Source organism: Heloderma suspectum, chromosome 1 (genome assembly GCF_057233095.1).
Source record: "Heloderma suspectum isolate Gila_16-S chromosome 1, 16-S_ref, whole genome shotgun sequence".
Lineage (NCBI taxonomy): Eukaryota > Metazoa > Chordata > Lepidosauria > Squamata > Helodermatidae > Heloderma > Heloderma suspectum.
The window spans coordinates 353,642,795-353,661,107 of record NC_139458.1 but is presented as its reverse complement, the minus strand read 5'-3'; the positions used below and the strand labels follow the sequence as shown (position 1 = coordinate 353,661,107).

At 43.4% G+C, this 18,313-nt stretch overlaps 1 protein-coding gene across 2 annotated transcripts in view; it reads left to right on the top strand.

Moving 5' to 3' along the window:
* Window positions 1-17,481: 17,481 nt before the first annotated feature.
* The window catches only part of EZR (ezrin), a 52,852-nt gene continuing 52,020 nt past the window's right edge, over window positions 17,482-18,313 (top strand). Inside the window, exon 1 of one of the 2 annotated variants that reach the window (XM_084827926.1) lies at window positions 17,482-17,532. The gene's annotated coding sequence lies outside the window, so the exon portion shown is untranslated. Of the gene's footprint in view, window positions 17,656-18,313 lie in introns of both variants that reach the window. The other variant, XM_084827927.1, reaches the window with a different exon arrangement.

Here is an 18,313-nt window from a genome sequence, read left to right as displayed (position 1 = left end):
AGGAAATGCTAATTTCCTGTTGCACTAGCAGTGGGGTCCTGCTGGTGTAACAGAATGATCAAGAGCACTGCAGCAATATCAGATACTGCCCTTTCTGCTTTACTGGTAAATTTCTTCTCAAGACTTTATAACTCTTGAGATGTCTCATGCTGACATCCTATGAGAACCTCTTCAGGGAAACTGGATCACATAGGCCTCCTCCCTGACCCTAGTAGAAGCCCACAAAACTGTATGTTGCAACTCCTCTGTTTCGGTAGCACTGCCCTTGCTTGCACCTGGCCTAAATTTAGCAAGCTTATGGTATCACATGACAAACAGGAACTCTTTGGGGTAGGTGTATTCTTGGACTCTTGCCTCTCATTTAGTACTCTGTGTACAAAGGTTAATTATCCCCAACTGGGAACTCCTATTAAGAAACAAATGTGGAGCTCCCCTAGTCATGATACAGTGTGCATCTCTAGATAGTATTTTTGATAACAATCCATTGCATTTCTCGGTTTTGCTGAATGGAGACATGCAGTGACATACTGAATGGAAGACAACTAAAAAGATATCAGTGTATAATCATCTGGTTGACCATCACACTTCACTTACCTTTTTATTTTCCTCCTCCTTTCTAAGCCACTTAGAGTGCAATCCTATGTGTGTTTAGACAGAAAAAAAGTCCTACAACTCCCAGCATCCTGGCTGGGGAATGCTGGGAGCTGTAGGACTTTTTTTCTGTCTAAACATGCATAGGATTGCATCCTTAATAGTTCTAATTAAAAGTAAGATTACCTGCAACTCTGTCAAACTTCCTGTATGGGTAGGAAACATCTAATATTATCATCTCCCTCCTTACCACTCTAAACATTGAACTCCCAACATTTACTTTGTTCTGGTAATCTTCACTTTTGCAGTAATGCCCTGAACACTGTTATTTTCAGGTACATTTCAGAAGAGCTGAGCACCTGTGCTATGGTTGCCAGATCTACTGAGAGCAGTTAAAGTCAGCTTGGGGGCTGCTGAGATGTTTTTAGTGTGACATGCTTGCCACCAAAAATCATTTCTGCATGGTTATGGTGCCATGTGACAATTATGTCTTGATTGTCTTCCCACATGAGTTTCCTGGATTCCATGGTAAGTACCTACACTGGTCTCCGGGGAGGTATAGTATTGTCATGTGCATTTACCACATGATCCAACTAACCCAAGTCTTGGCTACTCAACCACAATAGGTATGACCTACCTAAGAATGTAGGAGTTTTTTTCCTTAGCATTGTTAGCATTTAATTGCATAACTTAATACAGTTCCTCTCTGAAGCAATTACTCATTACAAAGCACTCTCTGTATTATTACTATGGGGTGAAATATTTTTCTAATTACTCATACTGCAGAGTGCAAACTCTGGCTTTGGCTTTTAATCAAAAGGTTTGCAGTTATTTGTACGATGGCAAGAGGTAATGGCTAGTCTCAATGTAAGATATATTTTAAACATCAGCCATTTATTTTGTTTTTAATTATTTATATTGTGGCAAGAGGTAAGAGATAGCCTCAACGCAAGGCATATTTTTTAAAACAGCTATTTATTTTGTCTCCTGTCAGTGTTTATGTGCTTAACTATTTCTTTTTCTACATGTAGATGTAGAAACAAATGCATACTTCTTAATGGCTTTCTCACTTGTTCCGTTTTACACATGCTCTATTTTAAATACCTGCTTATTCCAAGTTATTTTTCCCAAAGCATATACTGTAGACATCCAGAGGTATCTAGACTATATTACTGTCCTTATCATGGCTGTTTTAAATAACTATGGCCAAATTCTCACAGAGGTGGAATTTCACTTCAGATTGCAGGTGCGGGATCACATCAAAGCTAGGTCCAGGCCGGGGAGGGGGCGCTTTGAAAAGCCGACGGTGGGGGCCCTTTTACATGAGTCTTACCTCCTGTGAGAGACTACCACTGAGACCTGCCCTGGCTCCCTTCACAGGCACTCTTCAGTGACGCAGCAGTTTTTGAAATTATTTTAAAACTTGTTGCTATTGCCTGTGGCGGTACAAGCACAAGTATCAGCAGCCTCTGCCCATGCTGAGGTTATCTTTCAACTTTTTGCCACTGCCATAGATGGTGATGGCATAGCAAGAGGTATCGGTGTCCTCTGCCCACCCTTCTGTTTTTCCCATAATGCCTCTAGCCCTGACACAGTGTCCAGGGCATAATGGGAAAACCAAAATGGCAGGCAGAAGCCACAGATATCTCTTGATATGCCACTAGCTATGGCGGCAGCAAAAAGTTAAAAGATAATCTCAGTAGAGGTGGAGGCTCTTATTATTATCTCATATTGTGCTTATGCCACCAAAGTTATTTTTTTTAAAAAAAACTGCTGAACTATGGAAGAGTGCCAGAAAATAGTGGCCAAGGCATGCATCAGCCGCACCCTGCCCCCGCCCCAAGTGCTGGGGCCCTGGCATCCACCCAGCAAGGATGCTAAGGGCTGATTCTGGCACACGTGACTGAATGCGCCTCTGTTCCAACAGATTCCCTGCACAAAGAAAACTAGATGTCAGATAGAAGGCTAGCCTAGAACCCTTCTCCATAACATGTTAGTTTTCTATATGCAGGGATTTTTTATATAGAGAGAGTCCTATGAGCCTTCACTTGCCATCTGAAATGGCACAGCATAAACACAGGTTTGCCACTTTAGTGAGAAGTAGGCATGTATTGATGCAGAAAGACAGAATGGTTCAACATTCACTTTTTCATTATGTATGTATGGTATTTGTATCCCACTTCTCAGCCAAAAAGGCTCCTGAAGCAGCTTACACACAATCAGTTAAATACGATGGTCCCTTCCTGCAGGCTTACGACTAAAAAGACATAACACAGAAGGAAAAGTGATTGGTAGGGAAGAGGAAAAATTGAAATAATCTTTTAGCAAGGCTGGTGGAATGACCTGCTTTCCCATCTCCTCTCCCACTGCTACAAGCACGCTATAATGGCTGCTGGTGATGACAGTTGAGGAGGGAGGAGCCTTCATGAGGGAGGATATAATATAAATGAGCATTTACACCTTCCGCTTTTTCCCAGCACTCAAGGATACAGCCAGCTTGTCTCAAATGCAGAATCGTTTTTTTTAAGTGCCAATTAAGCACATCTTAGTCCCACTGATTTCACTGAGAGGCTTATGTATGTTATTAGCTTTGCAAAGTTATACCTCAACCCACTAGTTCCCAAATGATCAGGCTGGAGGGGTGGGACACACAAAATTACTATGTACCTACCTTGTTGTTGTTGTTGTTCAGACGCTCAGTTGTGTCCGACTCTTCATGACTCCATGGACCATAGCACGCCAGGCCTTCCCGTCCTGCGCTCTCTCCCGGAGTGTGCTCAAGTCCATATTCATTGCATCGGTGCAATGAATATCCTCTGCCGTCCCCTTCTCCTTTTGCCTCTGCCGTCCCCTTCATCCATTCATTCATTTTCATCCTCTGCCGTCCCCTTCTCCTTTTGCCTTCAATCTTTCCCAGCATCAGCGTCTTTTCCAGGGAGTTTTCTCTTCGCATTAGGTGGCCAAAATATTTGAGCTTCAGCTTCAGCATCTGTCCTTCCAATGAGCACTCGGGGTTGATTTCCTTTAGGATTGACTGATTTGACCTCCTTGCAGTCCAGGGGACTCGTAAGAGTCTTCTCTAGCACCACAGTTCGAAAGCATCAATTCTTCGGCGTTCAGCCTTCCTTTATAGTCCAGCTCTCACAGCCATACGTTGCTACTGGGAAAACCATAGCTTTGATTAGACGGACCTTTGTCGGCAAGGTGATGTCTCTGCTTCTTACTATGCTGTCTAGGTTTGCCACAGCTTTCCTCCCAAGGAGCAAGCGTCTTTTAATTTCATGGCTACAGTCACCGTCTGCAGTGATCTTGGAGCCCAAGAAAATAAAATCTCTCACTGCTTCCATTTCTTCCCCTTCTATATGTCAGGAAGTGATGGGGCCAGATGCCATGATCTTCATTTTTTTAATGTTGAGTTTCAAACCAGCTTTTGCACTCTCACCCTCAACAAGAAGCTCCTTAGATCCTCTTCGCTTTCTGCCATTAGGGTGGTATCAACTGCGTATCTGAGGTTGTTGATAATTCTCCCGGCAATCTTAATTCCAACCTGTGATTCATCCAACCCGGCGTTTCTCATGATGTACTCTGCATATAAGTTAAATAAGCCGGGCGACAATATACAGCCTTGTTGTATTCCTTTCCCAATTTTGAACCAATCGGTTGTTCCATGTCCGGTTCTTACTGTTGCTTCTTGACCCTTGTACAGGTTTCTCAGGAGACAGGTAAGGTGGTCTGGTACTCCCATCTCTTTAAGAATTTGCCACAGTTTGTTGTGATCCACACATTCAAAGGCTTTAGCGTAGTCAATGAAGCAGAAATAGACGTTTTTCTGGAATTCTCTTGCTTTCTCCATGATCCAGCGAATGTTGGAGATTTGATCTCTAGTTCCTCTGCCTCTTCGAAACCCAGCTTGGACTTCTGGTAGTTCTCGGTTCACATACTGCTGAAGCCTAGCTTGTAGGATTTTGAGCATAACTTTGTTGGCATGTGAAATGAGCGCAATTGTACGGTAGTTTGAACACTCTTTGGCATTGCCCTTCTTTGCAACTGGAATGTAAACTGACCTTTTCCAGTCTTGTGGCCATTGTTGAGTGTTCCAAATTTGTTGGCATATTGAGTGCAGCACTTTAACAGCATCATCTTTTAGGATTTTAAATAGCTCAGCTGGAATACTGTCATCTCCACTAGCTTTGTTGTTAGTAATGCTTCCTAAGGCCCGCTTGACTTCACTCTCTAGGATGTCCAGCTCAAGTTCAGTGACCGCACTATCATGGCTATCAGGGACATTCAGATCTTTCCTGTATAGTTCTTCTTTGTATTCTTTCCACCTCTTCTTAATCTCATCTGCTTCTGTTAGGTCCCTGCCTTCTTTGTCCTTTACTATGCACCTTAGAAAGATAAAATGAATGATGCTTCCTCTCCCCAAAGGGGCTTTGAGTTTACAAAAATACTAATTATGTCACAACAGAACTCCTCTGTCTTTATATAATTGGCTGAGTGACATAAGCCTTCAACTGAATTCAGAAATTTAGCATTTTCTGCTTGCTTATAATTTTATTATTAATTTTTTGTATTTGTATCCCACCTTCCACCAATGAGCTCAGAGTAACGTATTATTTATTTTATTTGTACCCCATGTTTCTACCAAAAATGGCATTCTGGGTGGCTAACGTACATAATATTTTTCCCTTTTTACCGTCACAACAACCCTGCAAAGTAGATTAGGCTGAGAGTGGTGACTTACCCAGTGAGCTTTATGGATGATTAGGGATTTGAACCAATGTCTCCACAATCTGACACTCACTACCTCATCACTCTGGTTCTCTTCCTTGAATATTAAGTTAGAACAATAAAACATGGAATGGATGCATTGAAGTGATTAATGGACAAAGTTTTAAAAAACATGTAGTTATTTATTTCATTCAAAAGATTTATATCTGGCCCTTCCAATGTATACCAGGGAAGCTTACAATGATTCCATGATGAAGCAACCATATAAATCAGAATATACAAATGGAAACTGGCTCAGCAGATTAAAAAAAAAACTAAACAAGGCTCTGCCACATAAAATATCATCTGCCTGCCAAGGCAAACATTTGCCAGAACAGAAACAACTTGACCAGCCGGCAGAAGATGCCAGCAAGTGAAGGGGCCAAACGAACTTCACAGGGCAAAATATCCCATAATCTAGGTGTTCTAGCTTCAATACATGTTGGGCTGTGTGCCTACTCAAGCAGCTAAACTCACATCCACTCAAATCTTCAACTTTATGAAAACATAACTTAAAACAGTAAACAATCAATAAATGCAAGATCAATAATCTGTAAAAGGAGGAGTTATGGCAGTTGAATTGAAAGAAGGGGTATGGATGAGGTGGATGGATGAGAAATGGATGAGAAAAAAAGACAACACATGGCCAGATCTTCAAGCTGTAGCCCAGAACAGCAACAGAACCAAGCCACAGAGAAGTTTCTCCCTAAACTGAGGAACAGCTCTAACCAACAGGATTAGCAGTTCTTCCTAGATAAAATTTAACAATGCATGATAACAAGATCTGCTCGGTTGCCAACAGACTCATATGGGGAAACTAGAGCAGCTATAAATGCAGAACCTAGGAGCCAACATACGTAATAACATAATGCCCAATTGTAGAACACTTGGTGAAACCACCAAGAAGGCCCTTTCTCTTGTCTTAAATAATCATGCCTCTACCACAGCTGGGACACAAAGGGGTATCTCCATCAGATCTTAGGAATCAGGCAGACTGGTACTGGAGGAGGTGTTCCCAGCCTTTAAAGATTGTCAAAAATTTTGAATTGTGCCTGGAAATAGATTGGCAACCTTTGAATTGTTGCAAGAGAGGTGTCATATGATCCTATGGGCAAACCCCACTAACACCCTTGCTGCTGCATTCTGGACCAACTGAAACTTCCAAAGACTCTTCAAAGGTAGCCCCCATGCAGAGAGCATTGCTGTAGTCCAATCTGAATGTAACTATGGGATGTGTTACTTTGGCCAGGTCTGAACTTCTCAAGAACAGGCAACATCACTTAGAGGCATCTAAGAAGTTACTCTAATTGTTCTCAGGCTGGCAAGGCTTGTCTGTGATGTTCTTTTTGAACAGGACCTAGCAAGTTATAGGTGCTTTAAAATAAATGAATCAACTCTTCCCCAGAAGGAAATATTGGAGAATTCTCATGTTAGCATTATGTTTGCATGAAGGCTGTAGGCAAATGTTACCATTGAATATATATATATATATATAGAGAGAGAGAGAGAGAGAGAGCACACGCATCTACATGCATGCATGCCTATATATGCTCTGATACTTCCAGAATATGCTGGTGAGTACCAGTTGCTGGAGAACATGAGCAGAAGGGTGCTCTTGCATTCATGTCCTGCTTGTGGGCTTCCCAAAGGCATCTGGTTGGCTACTGTAGAAAGAGGATGCTGGACTAGAGAGGCCTTTGATCTGATCCAGCAGGGCCCTTCTTTTGTTCTTATGCTCCTGTGAGTATATGTGTTGCTAATTGGAACATAGCCTATGTATAGTCAAGCTGAGCTAGAGGTTTTTGTTTCTTACTTCAAATCTGCAATTTTATGGTGCCAATATTTCAACAGCACACTGAGGCATGAATTAATCCAAATTATGCTTGGCAAGGTCTTCTGGGGGGGGGGGGTGTCTCTCTGCTTCTGTTTTCCACCTACCAAGGTACCTGTGTATTTCCCCTAAGGATGGAGACGGTTCTGAGTAACAGCTTGCTTCCATATTTTCAAAAATAGGGGATCAATCATTGTTTGTTTGTTCCTCCCTGCAGTCCCAGGTGCAGCCTAAGACCATCACATCACCTGGCAGACCTTATTTGAATGTCTGCAACCTCTACCTCCCGCATTTCGTCCTAAGACTCTCACCATGCAGACTTCCTTAAGTCAATATAGTCACCCTTTTCTCTTCCGTCTTCCCTCTCCTCCCAACTGTTTTTTGTAATAATTTGTCTGATTAAGAGATCTGGAGATCTCAAAAACTTTGGTAACTTGGCCTAGTATCCAAATATGGATTTGGTATTGTTTTTATGGCCAACATGGCTACCTTTGCTTTTCAAGAATGCTTAGCTGCAGACAGCAAGCAAAATGGGAGTGTGCTGAGAAGCATTCCAAGGCAGAACACAATGCCTTGATCAGATAATCCACTTGAGGAGGCCTTAATCCACTACCGCACATGATCTCTAGTACACAAAGACAGAAGCTGAGGACGCACTCACCAGGGTCTTATGTTCTCTGCAAGAATCCTCAAGTAGACCACAGGTAACAGCAGCTATATCTCAGCCCAACGGAGAGGGTATACACTCTCTCCTACCTGAACTCTTACATCTGCTTAAAATGTTATTTATGCATGTAACAATGCTACAAACTGAATGGAAGGATTTCCTACTTCTGTACCCAATTGAAGAGACAAGTACTTCCATCACATTTCTGAAGTTTTTGAAAGAATTGCTACAAAGAAAAGTTCTGGGCATTGATGCAAACAAACTTGTAAGCCGGGAAACACACTGATTTAAGATGTCTGTTAACTGGACTGACTTGCAAACATATTGCAACCTTTCCAATTCCCACAGCTTGAAAGTTTGGTTTGTTTTTCTACCAACAAGTTGGTCCAGTGAAAGATATCATCTAATCTTGCTTTGACTCTCCAGTGCCAATGTACCAACAATAATTGTATGTACATACCAAAGAAGCCAGACCTATTATTGTTGCAGTGTACAATGACATTTTTGCTTCTTCCACCCCATAGCCCAGTAAAATCACACTTCCTCCTCTTTCCTTCATGACAGAACAAGTGTTAATAATTATTTACAATCAATGTTCAGATCCTTTATTTCCAACTGCCAAGGCACCCATCATTCTCACCTCAAGTATTATTCTGACAAGGCTTAAAGCCAAGCTAAATGTGCTGGCAGCAACCATATTTGTTTAATCACATATAAAGCAAAGAAGGGGTCTTGTTTTAGCAGCAAAAGGGGTGCATGGGAGAGGAGAGCTGAACCCTCACACACCTTACCTCTACATACTCTGCCGCCCTTCCCCCAGCCCAGCTCTCTTCCAGTATGTCTGAGGCAAAAAGAAGTTTGGGCAACCACCAAAGGGAGGAGATAGAGTGGGAGAGAGGGTTCAACTCCTCACTCCCATACACCACTTTTGATGTTAAAATCAGACCCCTCAAGCTCTCCCTCCCCACACACACACTTTATGCATGAACCAGGCCATCGGCATCCCTTCTAACTTGGCTCTAAGCCAACAACAATGAAAACTGCTGAGACCAAATGACAGAGGCACTTGCCAACATTTCCCACAATACCTTGGCAACATGACAAACACCTGCCTCAGGCAAGAACCTCTAGGGGTAAGGAGCCTCTTTGTTCAATCATTATGGATTGTTTAATGAATACTGCCCTGTTCTGAATGGCAGCTGCTGAGAGGTTAGCTGGCTAGTGACAGACAGCCTGATATGGTGGTTAAAGGATTGGGCTTAGCTGTAGGAGATCCAGGTTCAAATTCCTGCTGAGCTTTCCAGGAGGCCTTGGGCAAATCATGATCTCTCAGTCTAGCTTAGTTTACAGGGTTGTTGTAAGCATCCTCCCAGCTCCTTGGAGGATGGGAAAGATAAAAGAGTAACAATTAACATGGCTATTCTATTCAGAATTACAACACAAATATAAAATGACAACTACAGTCCACTGGCAGTATTTGCAGTTAACACACCTTTTAACATCTATTTTTAGTCCATCAACCCTTAGTGCTTCTGCGACACCGGAAAGATTAGAATTAATTTCTTTACCACATATTAACAGGGCTACATTAACAATTTAGCTATATAAACAGTTACTAGATATGGCTAAGTTTGATAGGCAGGTCATTAGAGAGAAGTGAAATGGGGAACTGGAACATCCCATACTTCAAAGACAACGGAAGATTGTCCTTGCCTCTGTGTGTTACATTTCTCTTGATTTGAAATTAAAATTAATACAAGAGACTTTGTTTTTCCATACTCATTGGGACACCAGATTGTCCTTTTAGAAAAAACATATCCACAAGTACCAAATGTCAGCATTGTGGTATGGATTTTCCATCACTCTCCCAAATGATGTGGGTATGTCCTATGGTGGCTCCTTTTTGGATGGATATATTTATATGTATTGATTTTGTATTTGAAAAATTGCTGAAATTTACAGTTTATGTGGTTTTGAATTATATTCCTGTACTCTGGGATGTATCAGATGGTCAACAAAAATGGATTTTTGGAGCATTCATGGTAGCAAAATGACCTATACTTCAAAACTGGAAGTCCAAGAACACACCATCGACTCTTCAATGGACAGAGGATTTTACTGCCTTTTCTATATTTGAACGTGCAGCTTACTACAGACAGCAGTCTCCAGATATATATTTGGCTATTTGGTCATCATACACTGATATGTATGAGTATCAATTATAGCTTTGATTTGTCTTTGAATGTGTTTCAACTTAGTCCCAACCCCCTCCCCCTATTTTATTTGTATTGTGTAAAGAGAGAAAAATCTAATAAAATATTAATAAAACTATTTTAATGGCTATTTACAGCTCATGTCATATAGACCCAGGGTGGACAGAGAATAGTTTTCCAGCTGTTTTTGACTTTGACTCCCAGCATTCTGGATCATTGGCCCTGCTGGTAGGGGCTTCTGGGAGTTGAGGTCCAAAACATCTGGAGATGCTACCTTCTGTCCACCCTGATCTAGACTACCAGTCTCAAACTGTTTACTACAGAGTTAATTGAACCAAACTACTGAAGCCATAGATAACAAAACCGCAAGGCCGTCTATTAGGTCACTGAAGATGGAACCAAGCAGGCAAGGTATCTTGTATGTTGCACTCTGGAATGTTGGTGGATATGAAAGGATTCATTTCATTCTTGATTTTCTGGAGCTCCTTTACAACAGGAGTGTGGACGTGTGGGTAAAGAAAAATTACTGCCACCCACCTTGCACTCATGGGACAGAGTTGGCTACAAAAATAATCATGCTGATTCACTCAACTAGTGAAGGGCTGCAGTAGCTCAGTAGCAAGGCACATGCTTTGCAAGTAAAAGGTCCCAATGGTCTGATTTGGTATACAGCAACTCCCTATATTCACAAGCACACAGATTTTTGTTGTTGTATCTCAGTCTTCCCTAACCTGGTGCCTTCTAGATGTGCTGAACTACAGTTTCCATGATCTCCAGCCAGCATGGCCATTTCCTAAACATTAGTACATTGAGCAGCACCACAACCTACTTGTTAAACTCACACACATTTTTTTTAAGAAACTCCTTGAAGTTTGGGGATGGGAGAACAGTTATTTGAAAAAGCACCATCAAGCACACATGTGCACATGCACCCACGCAAAGAGATGCATAGAACACCCCTTGTGTGCATGAATGAATGGGAGCTTGCTGCACCAGGGCCAAAGACCATGAAGCACTTTGGACATTAAAACTGCCATATCTATTATTCATAGTTACTCAACATTTCATCTAAATGTTTCCTTTTCTTTGTGGTGATAGCTATGCTGATTGCCAGCTTGGCACTACCAACAAAAGCTGCTTTTCTCTGGGGTTTTGTTTAAATGCATCATAAATTTTGAACGGTAGTAGATGAAAGAGGTGTCATTTTGCTTTCACTCTCCATCCTGTTGCTTATATCCTGCACTCTATTTCCTTGTCATTTGTAATAACTTCATTGCTTTGACAGACAGATTTTCATTTTCAAGAAAAGCCATTCCATCCTGAAGATGAGGCAACAATTGAATTGGCCTTTAATATCTACAGGTGGTGTGGAAACCAGAGAGACAGGTATTTGTGAAGTATATTCATGTAAGGGCTGAAACTTCTTTTTAAATGGCATCTCTATAATATCTCTATAATGGGAGGGGATTAAGTGTTCCCCACCTCCCAAGTAAGATGTCTTTTAAGTGAGGTGACTATAGTCCCAAGCTGCATGTATCCAGGTGTTGTTTACCTGAATACCATTCACAGAATAAAAGAGAGCAGTTTAGATATAGGGTGCTTCCAGATGAGGCTTTTATGGCACCATTGCCCTGCCACATTCATAGACGTTTACTGGGACTCCAGACAACATTACCTTCTACTTGTGACCCTCGGATGCCTTCTTACTACTTCTTCTGTCTTTTTCCTTAACACAGAAAACCCGTTAAGGAGAAAAAGATGATCAGCTGCACAATGCCATCTGATTGCTAGCCTGGAAGCACCCCTAGGAATACTTTGAACTTAATCCCTTCCAATGATCTCCCAAAACTGCTCCATCTACCATCTGTTGCTTTCAGAATGCCATCTTTGGATTGCAGAGAGAGACGGGTGTGAGCCCCCAGTTACTGCTTGTCTTCCATACAAAGAAAAACACTTGTAGAGTCCCAACGCTCCTTGACCTCCCAGTGATCATTTGTGCTTCCAGACAAGGCTTTTATTGTGCAATTGCACTGCCTCATTCATGGAATTTTGTCTTCAATTTGTAGCCCTCTTTTGTTTTCTTACTGCTAGAGAATCTAGGCATAACTAGCAAGTCTAAAAACATGAGCTTTATTACTGCTATGTGACTAGCTGGATGACAGAGTGCTATAAATTCTGGGCTGGACTATAATAAGTAGTTTTGAAAGAACTGCAGATTATTTTTCTCCTGTTCTTTCCAAGGAACTCTGGTTTGCATGAAAAGAACAAGGAAGTAAATTCAGTGCCAAAGAGCCTTCTCAACTCTTTTTAATTGTCCACTGCCTCCTTGGACAGTCTCTGACCCTCAGCTCACTCAGGCACTAGGCAAGATGAAGGGGAGGGGGTGTATGTTAATAAATAACCTGTTTCAAAGTATACAACTAGCAAAAGAAGTTAAATCTTTTCAAAGGATCAGTAATTTTGTTTCATGTGAATTACACAGAGAGGCTTGCTTAAGGCTGCAATCTTATACCCACTTATCAGGTAGTAAGACCCATTGAATCCAGTTGGGCTTACTTCTGAGTAGATATGTAGAGGATGGCATGATAAATGCAGCAGCATTTTCAAAAGCCAACAACAGCCAGAAGAAAACAGAAGAGGTATACCCTCCAACTTTTTGCAGGTGAAAACAGGGACTCTTGCAATGCCTCTGAGCTCATGCCAAGAAACACTGTTCAAGTCCTTCCTACCCACATTGCTGAACGTTCTACTTCATATTCTTTGTGTGCTGTATTCATTCACTCAACAACCGTGAGCCCCTGCCAAAGGAAGTGAGGCGTGTGGCTACTAGGAGGAGGGCTTTTTCTGTTGTGGCACCCCGGCTCTGGAATGACCTCCCTAGTGAGGTTCGCCTGGCGCCTACATTGTACTCCTTTCGGCGCCAGGTGAAGACCTTTTTATTTTCCCAGGCATTTTAGCTTTCTAAATTTTTATCTTTGCTGTTTTAAATCTGTATTTTAAACTCCTGTACTGCTGCTAGGTTTTATTGTGATTGTATTGTTATATTGTGGTTTTAATGTTCTATATATTTTAAATTGTTTTATTGTGTGTTGTTTGGTTTTAGTTTTTGTGAACCGCCCAGAGAGCTTTGGCTATTGGGCGATATAGAAATGAAATAAATAAATAAATAAATAAATAAAATAAAACTGCTTGTCCTCCACTGATATAAATGCGGGGGGGGGGGGGAGCAGTATCCGTTTCTTTGGTGAAGGATACTAGAAAAGCGCAGTTGTTCTACAATATGTTTTCAAGCCTCCCCTAACCTGGTATCTCCCATGATGTGTTGGAGCTCCATCACCCTCAGCCAGCAGGGTCAGGAAAGCAGGCTCAAAGGATATCCCACCTTGAGCACCAATTCTGGATGGAAAGATGGGATATACATTTAATAAAATTAATAAATAAACAAAATACTTCAACCATGGCAGTGTGTGAATTGGTGGACTATGCACTGCATGGTGCCTTAGTGTTCATGCACATATGTTGACACAATGCATCAAGTGAAGAATGACAAGTTTAGCAACCCAAACTACAAAAATTAACAAGACAATCCTCCAGCCCCAAAGGCAAAAATAGAAACAGTGGTTTTCCAAGGGCAGGAAACAGGCAATAGTGACTGTCCTTATTCACAGGGACAACTGGAGCCCATACATGGAACAGAACAATGTTCTGAACATGTTCATATTTAGGCTAGCATGTCCATAGTACTGAAATCAATGACAGAATCCCATTGATCAGTGGCCAAATCCCTTTGATGGAGAGACTAGAATGCCTTCCATTATTGTGACCAAACAAGACAAACACTTCCCACCAGCCGTGTATTTTGGCCTGCCAGGTGCAAGACAGCCTATCTGTTTGTGAAATCTCAGGCAAAAAACAACAGCAACAAGGAGGTTTACCAAGCGCCTGGTAAGATGCCATATGAAGCTGGTTGGTTACCTTGAGGTCACTGGGTCATAATTTGTGCAGGTCTGGACTAGGGAGATCTGAGTTTCCATGTTGAGGCAGAAAACATAGAACATGACCCTGGGCTACTTATCTCTCAATCTAGCCTTGTTGTTCAGTCGTGTCCGACTCTTCGTGACCCCATGGACAATAGCACGCCAGGCCTTCCTGTCTGGGAGCCCCCATATATGTGCCTGAAGTCCCTTGGAGAAAGGGTAGAACATTTATTTACTTATTATAGGCATTTCTATACCATCATTCAAATTCCCAGCATGGTTTACATTAAAAAGAAAATATAGCAAAAGAGTTAAAATAAAAAAATACCAACATAAAAACTAGTAAGGCAGTATATCTCAAAGCAGCTAGAAACTGTCAAGAGAATCAAAATTAAGATGAAAATACTTGAGAAAATAAAAAGTCTTTGGCGACAGGTAACAACATAGGTGCCAGCCGGGCAAACCCCCTCCTGTGCCACCTTGTAGGCAGTGTAGATCGTGGATTGGCCCCACGCTGGTAAGAGCAGCACGGAGCAGCAAAAACAGGGCATTCCTGGGGGTAGAGAAGTTGGAAATCCGGTATGCCACATACTACATGTCGTCCAGCTGCCGCTTCCCACGCCCCGAGGTCCTACAGCTCTAGACAGCCAAAATTGGCTGTCTAGCCATGAAAGTAGGGCTGGAGGAGTGAGGAGATCTGCTCCTCACCACTCCTCCCACCCTGCACTGGATAGGCGGTTGCCCCTGGGGTCAGGGGCAACCGTGGAACTTGATAGGATTGCTCCCTTAATAAGCCAAGATATGCACAAGTCTTGTGCCTGTGCATTCTGTCCTTGTACAGAGTCTACCTCTTCCCTCCTTCCTTCTCAGTGTAGCACAATAAGCTAGGAAGTCTTCAGTTAATTATAGTTTCCCATTTTGTCCAAACTGGGAAACTAGGGTTACCAGGTTTGGAACAATCTTAAACCATGGTTTGAAGTTGGTTTAAAATCGTGCCTTGTTCAAAACCTTGTATAACCAGCATTTCTCAGTTCAGACATAATGGGAAATTATGGTTAACTGAAGACTTCCCTCCAGGGATAATTGTGGCATACCACAAGGGGAGGAGAGAATGGGAGTGTGTGTGACACAAGCCTTGTTCATATCTCAGCTTATGTTTGTCTGAACCAGGCCCTTGTCTAGAGGATTGGTAGCAGCTGATCTAGTGGACAGATTCTGTATTGTATAACAGTTCATGTTCACATGCCAGAAGACTGTAAAGAAAAACTAATAATATGAAGGCAGAGGAATTTCAGTCACAACCAAATATTACTTCACATTAAATGTTCTACATCTATAACAAATAATATTGCAGGTCAGCACACAGTAAACATTTGTTGCAAATCCTGTTTTTAGAGATATCTTTTGATACGGTAAGTGCAAGTGTTACCCAGGGTTTTGTTTTCTTGGAACAAGGTTACTGACTGACCAGTCTTTCGTGATATGCAGTTTATTTACACATGTATACAGACTGAGTATAAGTGGAGGTGGACAGCATTAGGTTTCTAGTAAGCACCTTAAAGATGCTTCCAAAGCTCAGCTAACCACTCAGACTCCTCAGCCTGATCTTGTCTGAGTCTCTCTCAGCTACAATGCTTATCTCAAAAAATTGCACCTTCTTCACAAAAGCTTTGATGACATCATCTCCTGCAAGGGGTGGGGGTGGAGGCTAAAGCTGCAATTCTATGAACACTTTCCTTGAAGTAAGCCCCACTGAACACAATGAGCACTTACTTCTGAGAAGACATGAATAGGATTGCACTGTAAGTCCTGATTCCCCAAAGGCTTTCTCCTTCCAGTAGAGTCCAACGATATAAAATATCTTTAACAAAAGGAAAGGTACTTGGCCACTATTTACCTGTCAAATCCAGACCTGTCAAGCAGGTTTGACCACTTATCAACCCTTGTATCGTCCAAACCCCAAGCTGGACTACCTTGATCACTGGTCACACCGGCTGGGGCTGATGGAAGCTGGAGTCCTACAACATTTGGAGATACCCCACCCCTAACACAGAGTTATCTTCTGGTTTAAAAGCAACTGCAAGGATCAATCGGATTGGGGCCATAGCACTAGGGGATAAGATTTTAACCCTCTCCCCATCACTATTTCTCTGATTGAAATTATTCCCTCTCCCCAAGCTCCTACTATCTGCATGGAGGAGGGGCAAGCCAGACACAACATTTGGGGAGGGGCTCCTTTCTCCCCCTTTCATGATAAGTCATTTTGGTTGATGAAAAAATTCAGGAAAAACCCTCCCCTCCTACCGCCGCTCCATTTCCCCCAGCGCAATTCAGGGTGATCTGCCTACTTTTTTCAGCTTTAAAAAAAAAAGTAGATCTGATTACAGATCTTGTGCAGTAGCAAGTAGTTTCGCCCCTCATCACCGCCCCAAAAGATTTATGGGGCAGAGCAAGAGAAACAGACCCTAGCCAATACATGGAGAGTAAAATAACGTATTTGTTTAAACCAACCAAAAATCCATGAGCAGGATTGTAACTGGAAGGGGGTGGGTGGGAAGCAAAGGAACAAGAACAAAAGGGAGGAGACAGCAACACCTTTCTCTCCCCTCCTCCCTTTGCTGAGCTTCCTTTTCCCCCATGGTTGTTACGGTTTGTTTTGAGTTGGGTTTGTTTGTTTTGCTTAATACCCTGCTTGAGAAGGGGCTCTGGTGAACGCAACAGCTTGCACACTTACGCTGTGCAATTCGGCTAGTCTTATTTTGCTAACCTGGAGTTCCACAGGCACGCACCCGGACCAACACTACGTGATGGTGCCACAAGTGGGATTTCAACCAATTTCCATCACGGTTGCCCAGGTGCTTCACTACTCCAGGCTGTTGTGGCTTTGTTTGTTTGTTTTCCCTAAGAACCCTGTTGCTGATGCAAAGCGACTATTGCTACACCCTCCACAAACGCCTTCCAAACTGCGAAGTAATTTCCCAGGCTGCGACGCCGGGAAAGGAGCGAGGAGATTACACCGTGGGGGAGGCATCGAGAAGCGCCGCAGAAAACTACCCGCGGGAGCGAGAAATTCTGTAGGCTTGGTACTTTTTCCTCCCTTAAGTAGTTAAGCCTCCGTCTGGAAAGCTTCGTCCGTACTTTACAAATCACAGAGCGGCGCTAAGGCCGCCTCCCGCCATCTTCAGGCGTTTTGGGTCCTCCTCCCTCCCCCGGTTGCAAGCCAGCTGAGCCGCGCCAGGAGGAAGGTGCTGCTGCCTCCGCGCGTTGCTTGCTTGCTGGCTGGCTGGCTGGCTGGGGCGGGGGGGGCGGGGTGGGGGCAAGGCTAGGCAAACGACCTGCAGCGCTTGCCCACTCCGCGCCGTCAGCCATATTGTGCTTGCCACCGGGGAGGGGCGAGCAGCGACGCCCAGGGAAGCAGAGAGCAGCTGGGGCAGAGGCGCAGCAGCAGCCTTGCAGGTGGAAGCGAGAGGACGCGCCGGCGAGGTAAGGGCTCCCGAACAAATCCCCTTCTCCCCCGGGGCCGCCCTCGGAACTGGCGGGAAAAGAAAAACCGGAGGCGCTCGGGGGGACCAAGTGGCGTCGTGGGAGACGCGGCTTCGGCAACAGGTGTGGCGGCGGGAGGATTAACGCTCTGTTCTCTGAGGGGAAATCCTCCAAGAAGGTCCTTCCCGTCCGGGATTTACGCGCTCCCTCAATAGCCACTAGATCCTCCCCCCCCCCTTTTAAGGAACTCCTTTGTGCATCTTTAAGGTTAACGGGTTGCAATCCTACACCCACTTAGCTGGAAGTAAGCTCCGTTCAACTCAGTGGGGCGTACTTCAAGACATAGGACTTTAAGCTCTTAAAATGTGCCTTTCTAACCTACCTACCTCCTTATAGTAGTTCTGCTTTGAACAGCCCGACCCCTGTTTACTTTTTCTCGGAAGTCCCACCGAGTTCAGTGAGCCTTACGCCTAAGTAAGCGTGCAAAGGCATTGCAGCTTGATCCTGGGCGTGTGTTTCTCGCAAGGAAGCCCCGCTAGGCTCAGTCCTAGAATGCTTTCCTTACGTTTGCCCGCTTGAGATTACCTACAGAGCAGGCCTCCCGCATGTTTTCTTAGAAGTAAGCCCCCCAGTGTTCCATGGGAAGGCATGCTCCCAAATAAGTGCGCTTTGGAGTGCAGCGTTAAGGCGGATTAGTTGCCCCTTGAGCCGCCCGCTTTTTCACTAGCCAGGAGAGCGGTGGAAAGGGCGGATTTCCACCCCCCCCACCCTGCCACCCCTC